Source organism: Hyla sarda, chromosome 1 (genome assembly GCF_029499605.1).
Source record: "Hyla sarda isolate aHylSar1 chromosome 1, aHylSar1.hap1, whole genome shotgun sequence".
In the NCBI taxonomy this organism is placed as follows: Eukaryota; Metazoa; Chordata; class Amphibia; order Anura; family Hylidae; genus Hyla; species Hyla sarda.
This window is the reverse complement of record NC_079189.1, coordinates 423,375,518-423,390,824: the sequence shown is the minus strand read 5'-3', so window position 1 is coordinate 423,390,824 and position 15,307 is coordinate 423,375,518. Positions and strand designations below refer to the sequence as shown.

The 15,307-nt window shown below is 37.6% G+C and overlaps 1 long non-coding RNA gene across 2 annotated transcripts in view; it reads right to left on the bottom strand.

Moving 5' to 3' along the window:
• The window catches only part of LOC130281827 (uncharacterized), a 61,100-nt gene that overhangs the window by 15,610 nt on the left and 30,183 nt on the right, over nucleotides 1-15,307 (bottom strand). The window contains exons 3-5 of one of the 2 annotated variants that reach the window (XR_008846120.1): nucleotides 8,788-8,907; nucleotides 2,988-3,051; nucleotides 2,418-2,886 (exon numbers count right to left, since the gene is read on the bottom strand). This is a non-coding gene — a long non-coding RNA (uncharacterized LOC130281827). Of the gene's footprint in view, nucleotides 1-2,417; nucleotides 2,887-2,970; nucleotides 3,052-8,787; nucleotides 8,908-15,307 lie in introns of both variants that reach the window. The other variant, XR_008846119.1, reaches the window with a different exon arrangement.

Genomic DNA, 15,307 nt, shown 5'->3' with positions numbered 1-15,307 from the left:
CACACTACCAGGTAGACAAAAAGGCATTTCTCAGATAGTAAAAAAAAAATTAAAGGGGGTTAGGGATAGATGGGCAATAGGCAGGGACAGAAAAAAAAGGATGGTGGGAGCTACTCTTTATGGTCTCTGAGTCACTGGTCACCTCCGTGGACACTGGCTCAACTGTATAGACTTTACCATCTGTCTACCCTAAGTAAAGCTACCATTGTCCGTAACTTGGCGTTGTTATTGCCCCGTGCCTAGACCAGGATTCAGCGGTATACCTTCGGGTGGTATCGAGGATAGACCACTCCCTGGCGTCACGAACACAAGGGGTTAATGCCATCTGCCCTGCATCACACGCCATTACAACAGTAGCATCCACATGAAAGTTAGGACTTAAGGTTGCCCACCAGGACATTGCACAGAACATTACACTGCTTCCTTCTACCTACCTTGTTTCCATAATACATCATAATGCCATATCTTCGTAGCACATGCACCTGCCAACATTATGTAAAAGAATACACGATTCATCAGACTAGACCACCTTCTTACATTGCTCCATAGTCCAGTTCTAGACTATGTAGGTGTCCATTGTAGGTGATTTCAGCAGTGGACAGATGTCATCATGGAACCTCTGACCCGTCTGCAGCTTCACAGCACATTTTTCACAGCATTTTTGGGCCCATGACCCTCTAACTGATTCCTCATTTGTCTTCCTTTGGAACACATATGATAACAAAAAAACACTGCCGAAAGGAACATCCTATGCGACCTGCCTTTGACTTGCCTGTGACCCAGTCGTCTAACCTTAATAACTTGGCATTTGTCTGAACTCAGTCTAATGTCCTAATTCAAACATCAACTTCAAAAACTGACTTTTTGCTGTCTATTATATTCCATAACTTAACATGTGTCATTGTAACAAGATAACCAATGTTATCTATTTTTCTAGTCATTGATTTTAATGTTAGGACTGTTCAGTCTATATACTATATATACCCCTTCAAATTGCAATTCAAGGTGAGGAAATATGTCCTGTATCCCCAACAGCTCTGCTAAGCGGATGAAAGGGTCCATAAACTAGATTAATATAGGGCAGGCTATTTTTCAGCCCAATGATTTGTACTCTAGAAGGTCATTTTGGTAGACGGCATAAGAAGCGGTCTTTCCAGTTGACACAGTCCATTAAGAATATATAAAAAAAATGTATGTATTGTTGGTCTCTCAACCAATATGTAACTTCTATATCAGGACTTATTCATATACTATTGTAGAGATGTCGCTTAGAATGTATCACCTTAGTGATATAAAAGAAGTGTGAAACAAATTGCAATGCCTTGCAAAGTAAAAATAGATATCCAAGATATTGTTCAAAATAGCATTGAGAACATAACAAGGGGGTTTCCGAATACCTCTTTTGCAAGATATATCAGATATATCATAAATGTCTGACATTTGAAAGTGTGATTTTGGCAATTCAGTTGTATTATGCAGACTACTGGTAACTGATAGAAACTTTTGGACCCATTATGAGTCAATAGGTTCCTTCATGGTTTTTGTCATTTTGATTGAAAGAATAGCCAGTATTATTATTTCCATTAAAGTTGACAGCACTGCAGACAAAGCTCAGTGTGACACAGGATATCTGGAATATACATCTGCAATGCAGCAAAATTGTAAGACAAAAAATTCCCTTGTATTCCTCTTATTTATAAACTACTACAGAACTATGCACATACACAGCCATATAGTCAGAAGCTTATCCTGCAGAGGGTGATAAGCATGTTGCTAACAGAGGCTTTACCAGTACAACATGCAGTAGTAGCCACAACATAAAGTGGTAGCCGGGACAGACAGCTCTTGACATACTGTAGCCCCCAATAGAAGGACTTGCCATAATTAGTTTGAAGTAACCGTATTAGTGTAGCTACATCTCAACCCTTTTATAAGGATAATAGTATCTAGGAAAGTAGTACATTTTTAGTGACCTTTGGAAATTTTATATCGAATTGGTGCACCTGCAATTCACTATTTAATATAATTAAAGATTTATTTTGTAGACCTGAAACAATAGAGATTTATTCTACATTTGAAGAGATCACAGAAGTCCCGGCTGCCTGCCAGTGTCATTGCTGTAAAGGGACACTAGAGTGGAGGCTCCCATTGTTTCCCATCGTTTTATTTAAAAAAAAAATATGCTTACAACTGGTCCTAGAGAAATCTACAATCGTGAGTCATCACCAATGCAATATATTCTTCTTCACAGTTAAAATACTGGGAGACATAGGGCACAATGCAGAACATGTTATTCATTTCTTTGAGCATTCTATTTTGGCTGCAAAACTAGCGCCATCTGTTCATAGAAGCTAAAATTTTCTGTAAACAGTTGTGATGTTAATGCTTATGCAGAATTAAAAACCTAAATTGCTAACCTTGCAATAATAGGAGGCTGCGGTGAGGACACCAATCTTTGACATACACCCTTGCATGTGTAACAAGACAAAATGGCATAAAGACAGGTCACCAGTCAACAAGTCCTAGAAGAAAAAGAGAGACAAGCAACCAACGCAGCATAGAGAAAAAAACATTCTGTGTGATTAAGCAATAGATCGTCTAGTAAGTTGCATGGGTGACCCCGATAGGCATTTATGGTATCATAAGGCACACATAGGTGCAAGTTACTATTAAGATAAATTTGTGATCCAGAGATATCCAATTGTGTTCATGTTGTATAGATATGTGACTAATGGATATACTTTTCATTGAGACATTACACTGTATTCAAAAGAAAGAACACTGACCTTAAAAAAGTGTTAATTTCCTAATGTAAACACTATGTACATACATGGTAACTTGAAGGATGAGCGTAGACTGGCTTCACCAATGGTGATTCCTGGGTTCCTAATAAAACCATAATTTCATTGTGTGTATGATTATCAGAATCATAGTATAAATAAATAAATACATATATTATATGCCACGTACATCTTAAAGTGTCTTACTGGAAAGGAGCAGGTTTCCATCTGTTTTCTTCTACCTGATCTTGTGGTTCCATACATTTTGATTCTATGGGGGGAGAAAAAAAAGCCAAATTGCTCAAAATGATAAACAACAAATACAAGAAATATGACAATGACATTTACAAGTTGTAATCACAATCTGTTTTCTTCAGTTGGATACATAAGATGTATTTTAAGTCTCATAGTTTTTCATATGGATTTAAAGATTACCTCTGTTTGAGACATAAATCTCTTTTTTCAGCCCTCATTTTACTACTGAAATATTTTTTTTGTTGTCTCATCCTTTTCTTTCTGTAGTTCTTACAATAGACTAAAACCTCTGCAGACCACTCTTTTTGTGCCCCATGGTGTGCAGTCACAGAGTGTAATAAATTAACTATGAAGTGCCTTATTATAAGCACCATATAGGGTGTAGTGTTGAGCATGAATATTCAAAATGCAAATTTTTACTGCGAATATAGGCACTTTGCGATTTTACGAATGTTTAGAATATAGTGCTACAGTATATACATAATGAGAAATATTTTTTTTTCCACAGTGCACATCACAACAATGATGTGTACTGTGTAAAAAAAGCGATAGTATTCGATAGGGTAGGTTAGTTTAGCAGATAGGTTCTAGTGTAGGGTATAGTGTTAGTTAGTTGAAAGATGTAATCGTGCATGCACACTATACGAATGTCATTACAATTTTTGCATAGGAAAAAAGTGAACGAATATTTGCAAACATAGGACAAATATTCGTCCATATATTTGCGAAATATCGCTAATTCGAATATGGCCCCTGCTGCTCATCGCTAATAGGGTGATGCCCAAACAACACTATATACAGATGAAAAAATTGGGAAAAAAAACATGGGTGCACCTTTTGGTGTTCAGCTAAGAGCTCAACACCTTTTGTCATATATAGCTGCAGATTACAATCTGTGGCAGCTGCCACCAACCCAGAGCAATGCAAAGTAAGGGTCGTAGTCACACCAGCGGTTTCGATACCACAAGGCAGAATGTCTTGGTGTACATTGATAAAATAATAAAAGAATATTGCTTTATTAACATACAACGCGTTTAGAGAGACCAAAAGTCTCTCTCTGTTTTTCAGGTCCTTCCTGACAAAGAAAGAATTTGGTATCTCTAAACATGCTAGCCATTAATACCGCAATCTCCTTTAATTTTATTGGGGTCCGCGGTTCCTTCACTAAATCGAGAAAATGCAGGTCCGGAAGCCTGTTTTTTTTTTTAGCGGCTCCTCATGGGACCAAGACCTCTGGTGTTGCCCAAATAACAGTGCCATATATTGTCAAAAAAATACTATCATAAAGTTGCCAGAATTACAGTGTTATACAGTGTCGGCACCAGTGTGCTGTGTTAAAATAATAAACTGTGCAGTATCTAAAAAGCAGTTCTATACAAAAATCCTGTAAAAACCCCAAATAAAACAAACATACAGAGACCGAAAAGAGCAACTCTATGCATGAAGTATAATATTGTATAACAGTGCTATACAAATTTTTTGTAATCTCAAGACTCACATGCCAGACCGTGAGTGGTGAGAGTGGGAGAAACCTAAAACAAATATGTGTAGCATAGAAAGAAGCTGTGTCTCTATTCTAGAAGATAAACTTTTTGAAAACATGTAATGAGGTCGGACATCCAGACAATTCTGAGAAATCATAGCCTGAAGAATACACTTCAGGAATAAATGTTTTTATTTGAAAAAAAAAATATTTGAAAAATAAAAATAGAGGGTAAAGATTAACTAAAAGTGGAAGCTTCCACAGCCCAACAGATTTACTATGGTTCTCACCAATAACTTGCATAAACTATATATAACTTGGAGATATTATATATTTTTTACATGCAGCGCATGTAAATTCCCATACTGTCTTTGTCATTACTTTGTCATCACTGTGTTCATTTGGACTTTTTTTTTTTTCAAAAGGACCTGAATCCACTAACACGCAAAAAAAAAACGTAAAAATGAACTACATCACACATATCTTAGTAAATGCCGCCTTAGTCCCAACATGCTGTGAGATCCTGCACATGCGCACTCAGGTCTCCAGCATGGTTGTCATGGACTATCACAGCACAGACCTGGGATCTCTCAGCATGTAGCAGCTACATGCAGATAAGCGAGATTAGATAATCACTAGAGTGATATATAGTGTGTTCCTGTTGAACTAGTATTTCTGGCTCTGGTATTGTTTGTATTTTGATATTATAAGTATTGTTAGTCTGTGTATAGTGTTTTCTACTCAGTATTGTGGTATTATGCAGTCTTTGTGTGGTTGTATAATGTATTCCATATATACTGGTAACATTGGTAAAATGGAGAAGAGTATTGCAAGGGGCCCTAGCTATATTTGGTCCTAGGGCCCTGAGTGTAGTTGGTCCACTTAGTGATAGTAAAATAATGGATATGGAGGCATTTTGGTTGTTGTAATTTTGTCCCAGGGCAGAAAGCGGGAGTGTCAACATTGAATTTTTTGACCTAGGTAGCACAATGGTTTGGGCTGACCCTGTACAGAAGTCACTAAACATGGAGGGGGAGGAGTTGAGCCATGACTATTACCTATTATCAGTGTATTATCAGTGGTGCATCCTGTGTTATATCCCATGTAGAGGTGTTACCTTTCATTGTAATCTTGACTGTGATGAAAAAAAGATAACTGCTGAAAATCTCAGAACAGGTTATGTTTAGTGTTGAGCAGCATAGGCCATATTCGAATTTGCGATATTTCGCGAATATATAGACAAATATTCGTCATATATTCGCTACATTCGCATATTCGTAATATTCGCGTTTTATTTTCGCATATGCAAAAAGTTGCATATGCGAAAATTTGCTTAGACAAAAATTAGCATATGCAAAAATTCGCACATGCGAAAATTCGCATATGCTAATTTTTGCATGTACGAAAATTCGCACGCCAGTCTCACACAGTAGTATTAGAGCCTTCTTTACACCACACAAGCTGCAAGCAGAGAGGGATGATCACTGTAATGTGTACTGTGAAAAACAAAACAAAATAAATATTCGTAATTGCGAATATATAGTGCTATCTTCGCGTATATTTGCGAATTCCCGAATATGCGATATTCGCGAATAAAATCTGCATTTCAAATATTCGCGAGCAACACCAGTTATGTTATCCTATTATGGGGCTTAGAGACAACTGCAACATTTATCGGTCAACTTTGCTATGCTGTTGGCCTGCCCTTTATTGCAATTTACCCCTGAAATGAGTAACTGCGACCTGAAAAGAGTCACTGCTGCCCCTACCCTGCCTGCCCTTTAATGATTTCCAGATTTCTCTCCATACAAAGTGATAAGGAGAAACCTGTCAGTCAGCGGCAGCAGGGACTCTTCTCAGGCTGCTTGCTGCAAGCTAGTGAGTGTACATTCTCCAAATCTACATCATTTATCGATACAAAGGACATGAAACATGAAACATGGGCAGCATCACATAACTGAATGGTTCTCTTTAACATAAAATATAACTAAAAATAATAGGTCATTGTGTGATAGTAAATTACCTGAGTGAGTAAACGGAATATATTAATTCTACCACAAGCTATAAGGGAGCTTTACTGAAATTAGTGTTTTACTTATCAGTCTCAAATTGAAGCTTATCAGATTGAAAAGAATACTCTGAAAAAAATATAGTGCAAATTGCCAGAAAAATGGTTATATGCCTGCTATGAGCAGGTGTTGATTTTCACACCTCTTTACACCAGTTTTTGGATGTGAACTTAATGCATCGTTTTTGCTATTGCTGACCATGACTTTTTACTAAACCCCCTGTTACTTTAAGACTTTACATAAAATTGTGCAATGTAGCACAAATATGACGTCCAGTTTTTAAACTCCAAAAAACTGGCGCAAATAAAAAAATAAATTTCTCTCTCTTTAGAACATAGGCAACAGCATTATTGCAATTGTGTAAAACAGAAGTTTTAGCTTCAAAGTATAGGTAGTTAAGGTTTATGCAAACATACAGTGATTCATCCTCAAGCCATGAGACCTTTTTATAATGCAGTGTTGTTCTCAACTGTGCGGTATCAGCAGATTTAGTGTGAAAAGATAATTAGGAAGTGATAGCAATGTGCCTTCTATGTGACAGTCGCGGCTAATTGCAATATGGTTCAGGCTATGTTAGGAAATTTCTACAGGGATATATAATGTCAATTACTTTTTCACTATATGGGCAAAAATAGTACATTATGTAGCACAAACTTCTCACATTTTACCTAAAATGTTGACAAAGCAGGTAAACAGATCGCTGATGCATGCTGGGACGCACTGAATGTGAAGAAATGCTGTAAGATGAAAAGTTACTATTTATAAACTATATATATATATATATATATATATATTAAACATGTATGTATCAATAAAAAGTGTATATATATATATATATATATAGATAAATAGATAGATAGATACAGATATAAAATTCTTTGTTAGTAATGAAAAAGTTAATCACTAAACGTTTGACAAGCCCATTTCTTTTTCAGCTTTAAGTTATATAAATGTTTATTATGACCCTTGAATATCCTAAATTGATAGCAAGCCTGTTGACATTTGTTTAATTTTACTGAACGGAGCTTGCTGCTACTGTAAGTAATGCAAATGTAGAAGACTTCTAGTGAATTGTCAGTAATGTGACCCGATAGCTATTCCTTTTTACATAAACATTCATGGTTCTGCCGAGTGTGCATGTGTTTTCATGGGAGAAGGGAGTAAGGCACTGCCAGACACCTCAGGCAGTGCTTCTTTCCAGCGGGAACAAATGATCCTTCTTACTCCTACCATCTGCTGTTGGGAGAGGGTCAGGACATCCTCATAGTCAGGCAATCCCATTAAAATCAGCAGATTTGGCTGACATATATCTAATGTGCATGGCTTATATTGCACAAGCATGCCATGTTAATGAATCTGCCAAAAGGGAAAAATGCCAAGCTGGAGTTGGCATTTTTCTAGTTCCTAAGTAGAAAAGTGTTGAAAAAGTTTGAGCTGCCATTGAGACTATAGGGGAGATTTATCAAAACCTGTGCCCAGTTGCCCAATCGAGCAACCAATCAGATCGCTCCTTACATTCTTAACAAGGCCTGTGAAAAATGAAAGAAGCGATCTGATTGGTTCCTACGGGCAACTGGTCAGCTTTGGCTCTCCACCGGTTTTGATAAATCTCCCCTTCTGTGTCTATGGGTCTGAACACCATTTTTTGTATTTATGGCCAAACACTTGCAAACTTATACTGTAAATAAAGCAGCTGTTCCCAGGACTAAGTTTCAAGAGAAGTATATCTCAAAGTTTTAGCAATGTCATTGTTTAGCTATCTTAACCCTGCATCTGTGTAGCAGTTCTAAATGACTTGAGTTCGGTAACTGGATGCGTGGACTATTCCTATTGAAATGTAAGGTGTTTCCAAAAATAACTGACATCCAAAAAGATGTCATCTGGAGTCAACTGACTTCTGTATGATGAATTTTATCACAGTGCCGGCAGCATATAAAGTGCGTGGATTCTCCTTTTCAGTTTTGTCCTTGGTGGTGACCTGGTTACAGTGTTACAAGTATGTATAAGAGATGAGCAGCGGCCTCATATAAAATGCATTGGACATTTGACACTAGTGCAAACTGACAGGGGGAAATGCATGTGTCACACTTTAAAAGGTCATTGTGAAACCTTTACTTTGTTCTACATCAGGATTATAATGGGCTTTCATGAACCTGTAACTTATGACATACTTTTCATCACAGATCGTTCTATGACTCACCTTCTTATTATCCTTCAGAAACTTTCAGAACTGGGAAAATTAACAAGTAGATTTTTTCGTAGTGACAGGAAGAGCAGTAGAGTTTAGGAATATGTGATTTAGTTATGTCTCCCTTTATGTCTGAAAAAGCAAAGAACAGAAAATATATGTTGTTAAAAAAAAACAAAAATAAAACATCATGCTATATATGTCAGCTTTAATAAACATCTCCAATAAAACCCGAAAATTGGTCTGATTACCAGCGATCACGGGAGCCGGAGCATTGTGACGTCACAGCCCCGCCCCCGTGTGACGTCACGCTCCGCACCCTCAATGCAAGCCTATGGGAGGGGGCGGAGCGTGATGTAACATGGGGGCAGGGCCGTGACGTCACAATGCTCCGGCCCCCATGATTGCCAGTAATCAGACCCTGTGCGAACATGCTCCAGGTACTGATTGTTACGGGGTGCTGTGTGCAAGATCACGGGGGTCCCCAGTGGGGGGACCCCCGCGATCAGGCATCTTATCACCTATCCAATGTCCCTTTAAAGGAGTACTCTGGTGCAGAGTATTACTGTTCCATCCTGCCTGGGCTGCAAAGAAAATGAAAATAAACCATCTTTCACCTTCCTGGGTTCCCGCGGAGTGCCACTACAGCTGATCGGTCCTCCGGTCCATCTTCTTCATACTTCCGTGTGTAACTAAGCCTCACATGGCGTTCAGCCTATCGCCGGCCACGGCGATATTCTGCCTCGGCCCATAATAGGCTAAGCACCACGTGACGCTTCATTCACACGGAAGTATGAAGAAGATGGACCGGAGGACCGATCAGCTGTAGTGGCGCTCCGCGGGAACCCAGGAAGGTGAGAGATGGTTTATTTTCATTATTTTTGCAGCCCGGGCAGGACGGAGCAGGAATACTCTGCACCAGAGTACTCCTTTAAGTATTGTCTCTCTACCAGCAAGACTTTACTGACCCAAGGTCTTAAGTGTTAAGATCTTACTTTTCTCTACTATTAAAGAACTTTAAGCTCCTGAATGAAGCCAATTCATTTAGACAGATAGATATATAATCTACTAAGTATTGAGAAATCCTGTATCCAATTATATGAATAGTGACACTACAGTTCTAAGAAGTAAGATTCTATATAATGGTTAAATGATCTAATCTACTGTAAGCAAACACTGACATAAAATGTACCGTACTTGCCAAGTTTTACTTTAACCTTATAACCTTCTTGCAATCACTATCCAATTCAGGTTGTATTTAGGTATATATATAAAAAAAAAATTATAATTCAAAATGGCCTCTTTCAACAGAAAAATGTGTCCACCCTGCAAAAAAGTTATGGTTTAAGGAACATGGTGCAGAGTTCAAGGTCTTGACTTGGCCTCCAAATTCCACAGATCTTAATCGTATAGAACATATGTGGGATGTGGTGGAAAAAAGACAAATCTCTGGAGGCCCAACATCACAGACCTTCAAGGATCTGCTGTTGATATCCTGGTGGAGATATTACACAGCATCTGCAGAGATTTTGAGTCTGTGCCTCATTGTATCATAGCTTTTTTGTCTCTTGATTGTTATGAAACTACAGTAAGAAAAATAAGAAGATATGCCAAACTGGAATTATTTTTATACACACAGGAGCTTTGTTGCCGAAGGTCCAGTTTTGACAAAAGCCCATGTTGAAGCCCATGACTCAACAGATCAGAGCTGTTTTGACTGTATAATACCCAATTTTATGCAGATGGTTTTGATTGCATGGATGATGGCTGTATATCTGACTATTGCCACGTGCATCTCTGTAGGGTTTAGTATCTGATTGGCACGATTACTGATCAACTTTACAAAAAAAAATATTTTATCGGCTAAGGCTATGGAAGTAGAAACTATAATAGCTAAAGTCTGGATATTTTACCTGCAGCTCTGGTAATAGAGATAACACCAGTTCATATTGTAAGTACAATGTAAATATCTGTTAGCCAGATAAAAGTCTAACAAATGACTATATAATTTTACTTGGCCTTTTTTTATTTTTATATATATATATTTTTTTACTATGGCATTTCTTTAAATCAAAAAACATATCAAGAAAATGTTCACTACTACCACTTCTTTTTACCCATCTATAGGATTATCCAAGGCCCCAATTTCACATGTTTTGAGTCTGTAAGGTCTCATGCACACAACTGTAAATAGGTACCAATTTGAGGTTCTACCACAATAAGAAAATATATAGCATGACCTGTATATGGCTTACTGCAATGGTTTTGTTCAGTATGATTTTTTGTATTTTGACCAGCACATGACATCTAATGTTTATTATTATTATTATTATTATTATTGTTATTATCATTATTATTATTATTATTTTGACTGTGAAATTGCACATTCAGGGCCTTTTCTATTAAAAATAAATCCATATCCTTAATATGCTCAGGTGCATGGAAACAAAAAACATTTTCATACTCTTGCCATGGTTCTTCACCACTTCAATTTAACAGACATAACAGAAAACCCATTGTTTCCATATTTGTAAACACGTTTTCTAAATGATTTTAATTTCTGCTGGAGCTTCTCAGATACTCGGTAACTCATTAGATCCCTTTAACATCACTGCCAAGGGTTCATGTTGTTCAGAAGATATCAAAGAGGCCTCTGGAAATCAAACTAACAAGGAGATTTTGGCTGGCAGATAACCGAATAGCATGTGAGCAAAGAATTAAGGGATTCTGCAGATTTTTTTTTTTTTGCTGCCGTGTCATCAAAAAACAGCACATTTGCGGCATTGTTTGTATGGAATAGATGTATTCTACCCATTCTGTTAAAAAGTACTGACTGTGAAGCTCCAGAGGATAACGCTGAAGCAACAGAACCTTTAGTTCTAGGTTTGGAAAAAAAAAGCTTATTAATAACAGTGGGATCTTGTGAAATGAGTTGGGTTCAGAATCCAGTTTTTGCATATATATATATATATATATATATATATATATATATATCTCAGGGGTCATGTGTTAAAGAGTATTTGTCACCAAATAAAACTTATAATATAGTGTTCCTTGTGTAAATAGCAGATACTTTCCCATTCACTTTCTTTTAAAATTATCAACATAAATATGTTTAAAATGTAATTGGCCACTAGGTGGCTCTGCTCTGTTCCCTGCCACAATTAATACAGTGAGTTCGGTCTCCTTTCTGACCAAACACAGGAGACTTTCCAAACCCAGGAAGTGTTTCTCTGCACGAAGCTTGATTGTCAGCTGCACAGAAAGTGAAAGCTACACAGATTCTCACAGAAAGCTGCACAGACTGACCACTGAAGGAGAGCCTCACTGAAATATGGCAAACTGAGGGCGGAAGTGGTCCCCCAGCAGGGTTCAGTGATGCCATGCCTGCTTGGAAACGCCCACTTTTTCCTTCTGGGAATTTGCACTGTGCAAGAAAGAACACAGGTAAGAAACAGAGTAGTTAGGGAACATAGCCTGAGCTAGTTGAGAACAGTTAATTTGGTGATAGGTACTTTTTAACCCCTTAAGGACCGGGGGGGTTTCCGTTTTAGCATTTTCATTTTTTGCTCCTTGACTTTAAAAAATGATAACTCTTTCAAATTTGCACCTAACAAAACATATGATTGCTTATTTTTTGCGCCACCAATTCTACTTTGTAATGACATCAGTCATTTTGCCCAAAAATCTACGGCAAAATGAAAAAAAAAAACCATTGTGAAATAAAATTGAAAAAAAAACCCGCTGTTTTGTAAATTTTGGGGGCTTCCGTTTCTACGTAGTACATTTTTCGGTAAAAATGACACCTTATCTTTATTCTGTAGGTCCATACGATTAAAATGATACCCTACTTATATAGGTTTGATTTTGTCGTACTTCTGGAAAAAATCATAACTATATGCAGGAAAATTTATACGTTTAAAAATGTCATCTTCTGACCCCTATAACTTTTTTATTTTTCTGTGTATGGGGCAGTATGAGGGCTCATTTTTTGCGCCGTGATCTGAAGTTTTTAACGGTACCATTTTTGCATTGATAGGACTTACTGATCGCTTTTTATTCATTTTTAAATGATATAAAAAGTGACCAAAAATGCACTATTTTGGACTTTCGAATTTTTTTGCGCGTACGCCATTGACCGAGCGGTTTAATTAACAATATATTTTTATAATTCGGACATTTCCGCACGCGGTGATACCATATATGTTTATTTTTATTTACACTGTGTTTTTTTAATGGGAAAAGGGGGGGGTGATTCAAACTTTTAATAGGGGAGGGGTTAAATGATCTTTATTCACTATTTTTTTTCACTTTTTTTTTTGCAGTGTTATAGCTCCCATAGGGACCTATAACACTGCACACACTGATCTTTATCATTGATCACTGGTTTCTCATAGGAAACCAGTGATCGATGATTCTGCCGCTTGACTGCTCATGCCTGGATCTCAGGCATTGAGCAGTCATTCGGCGATCGGACAGTGAGGAGGCAGGTAGGGACCCTCCAGCTGTCCTGTAAGCTGTTCCGGCAGTTTTTACTTTCACTTTTAGCTGCATGGCTCAGCTGTGAGCGCACGGCTAAAGGGTTGATAGCGCGCGGCGCCACGATCGGTGCTGCGCACTATTAGTGGCGGGTCCCGGCTTCACTATGATGCCGGGCCTGCCGTGATATGATGCGGGGTTACCGTGTAACCCCGCATTATATCACGGGAGCAGGACCAAGGACGTACCGGTACGTCCTTGGTCCTTAAGGGGTTAAGAGTTGCAGGATGCAAAAATAGTTCACACCTATATTCAAAGTGATATTATAACATTATGAAAATAATGCTCATACATTGTATTATGGCATTTATGCAATTTTACTAATGTAGTTTTTATATAAATATTTCAAAATATCTGTGCTTTTGTTTAAATCTTTAGGCTGAAAACCTTTTGTATACATTGTATAAATGTTCTGACCAGTTATGTTATCATAGAGAACCATTATGGATTTATATAATTGAGTATTAGAAAGCCATATAGTTAAATGGTTTGTAAGGTTGAAAAAAAAGACTCACCATTGCTCTTACGGCAAAGAAAACCCTGTCTGTGTTGGTGTAGAAACCTTCTTTGCTTTAGACTTAGAGGATGCCCCCTTGTTAAAGATACAGTCTTGAGTATAAATAGATCATGGGAGAGAACTCTGTACTGCCTCCTGATTTATTTATACATAGTTATTTGGTTGCCACTTAGCTGTCTTTTTTCTAAACTAAATGACATTAATTTTGATAATCTTTCTGGTTAATGTAGTCCTCTCATTCCGGGTAATGTAGTCCTCCCCACTCTTCCTACCTATCTTTGAACCCTGATGAACCATGATGTTTTCCTGTACAATGGTACAATTGTCTTCCTATTCAATTCAACCATATAATGGCTGAATGACCCAGCCTGGAGGTGGCAACAGCCTGACGAGACCATAGGGCCTCACAATTGAAAAGATTAAAGATATTTTTTAAAATGTGCTTGCCACACCCCCTCCCATAGACTTGCATTGAGGAGGCGTGGCATGACATCACAAGTGGCCTGGCCATGACGTCACAACCTCTTGCCGCCCACACCCAGCAGCAGAGTACACCAGAGTAGCAGCAGAGTACACCTTTAACCCCTTAAGGACCGGGGGTCCTTAAACTCTTAACTCTTTCAATTTTGCACCTAAAAATCCATATGATTGCTTATTTTTTGTGCCACCAATTCTACTTTGTAATTACGTCAGTCACTTTGTCCAAAAATCTACGGTGAAACGGAATAAAAAAATCATTGTGAGACAAAATTGAAAGAAAAGTGCCGTTTTGTAAATTTTGGGGGCTTCCGTTTCTACGTAGTACATTTTTCGGTAAAAATGACACCTTATATTTATTCTGTAGGTTCATACGATTAAAATGATACCCTACTTATATAGGTTTGATTTTGTCGTACTTCTGGAAAAGATCATAACTTCATGCAGGAAAATGAATGCGTTTAAAATTGTCATCTTCTGACCCCTATAATTTTTTTATTTTTCCACGTATGGGGCGGTATGAGGGCTAATTTTTTGCGCCTTGATCTGAAGTTTTAACGGTACCATTTTTGCATTGATAGGACTTTTATTCATTTTTTCATGATATAAAAAGTTACTAAAAATGCACTATTTTGGACTTTGGAATTTTTTTGCGCGTACGCCATTGACCGTGCGGTTTAATTAACAATATGTTTTTATAATTCGGGCATTTCCGCATACGGCGATACCATATATGTTTATTTTTATTTACACTGTGGTTTTTTTTTATGGGAAATGGGGTGTGATTCAAACTTTTAATAGGGGAGGGGTTAAATGATCTTTATTCACTTTTTTTTCCCACTTTTTTTTTTGCAGTGTTATAGCTCCCATAGGGACCTATAACACTGCACACACTGATCTTTTACATTGATCACTGGTTTCTCATAGGAAACCAGTGATCGATGATTCTGCTGCTTGACTGCTCATGCCTGGATCTCAGGCACTGAGCAGTCATTTGGC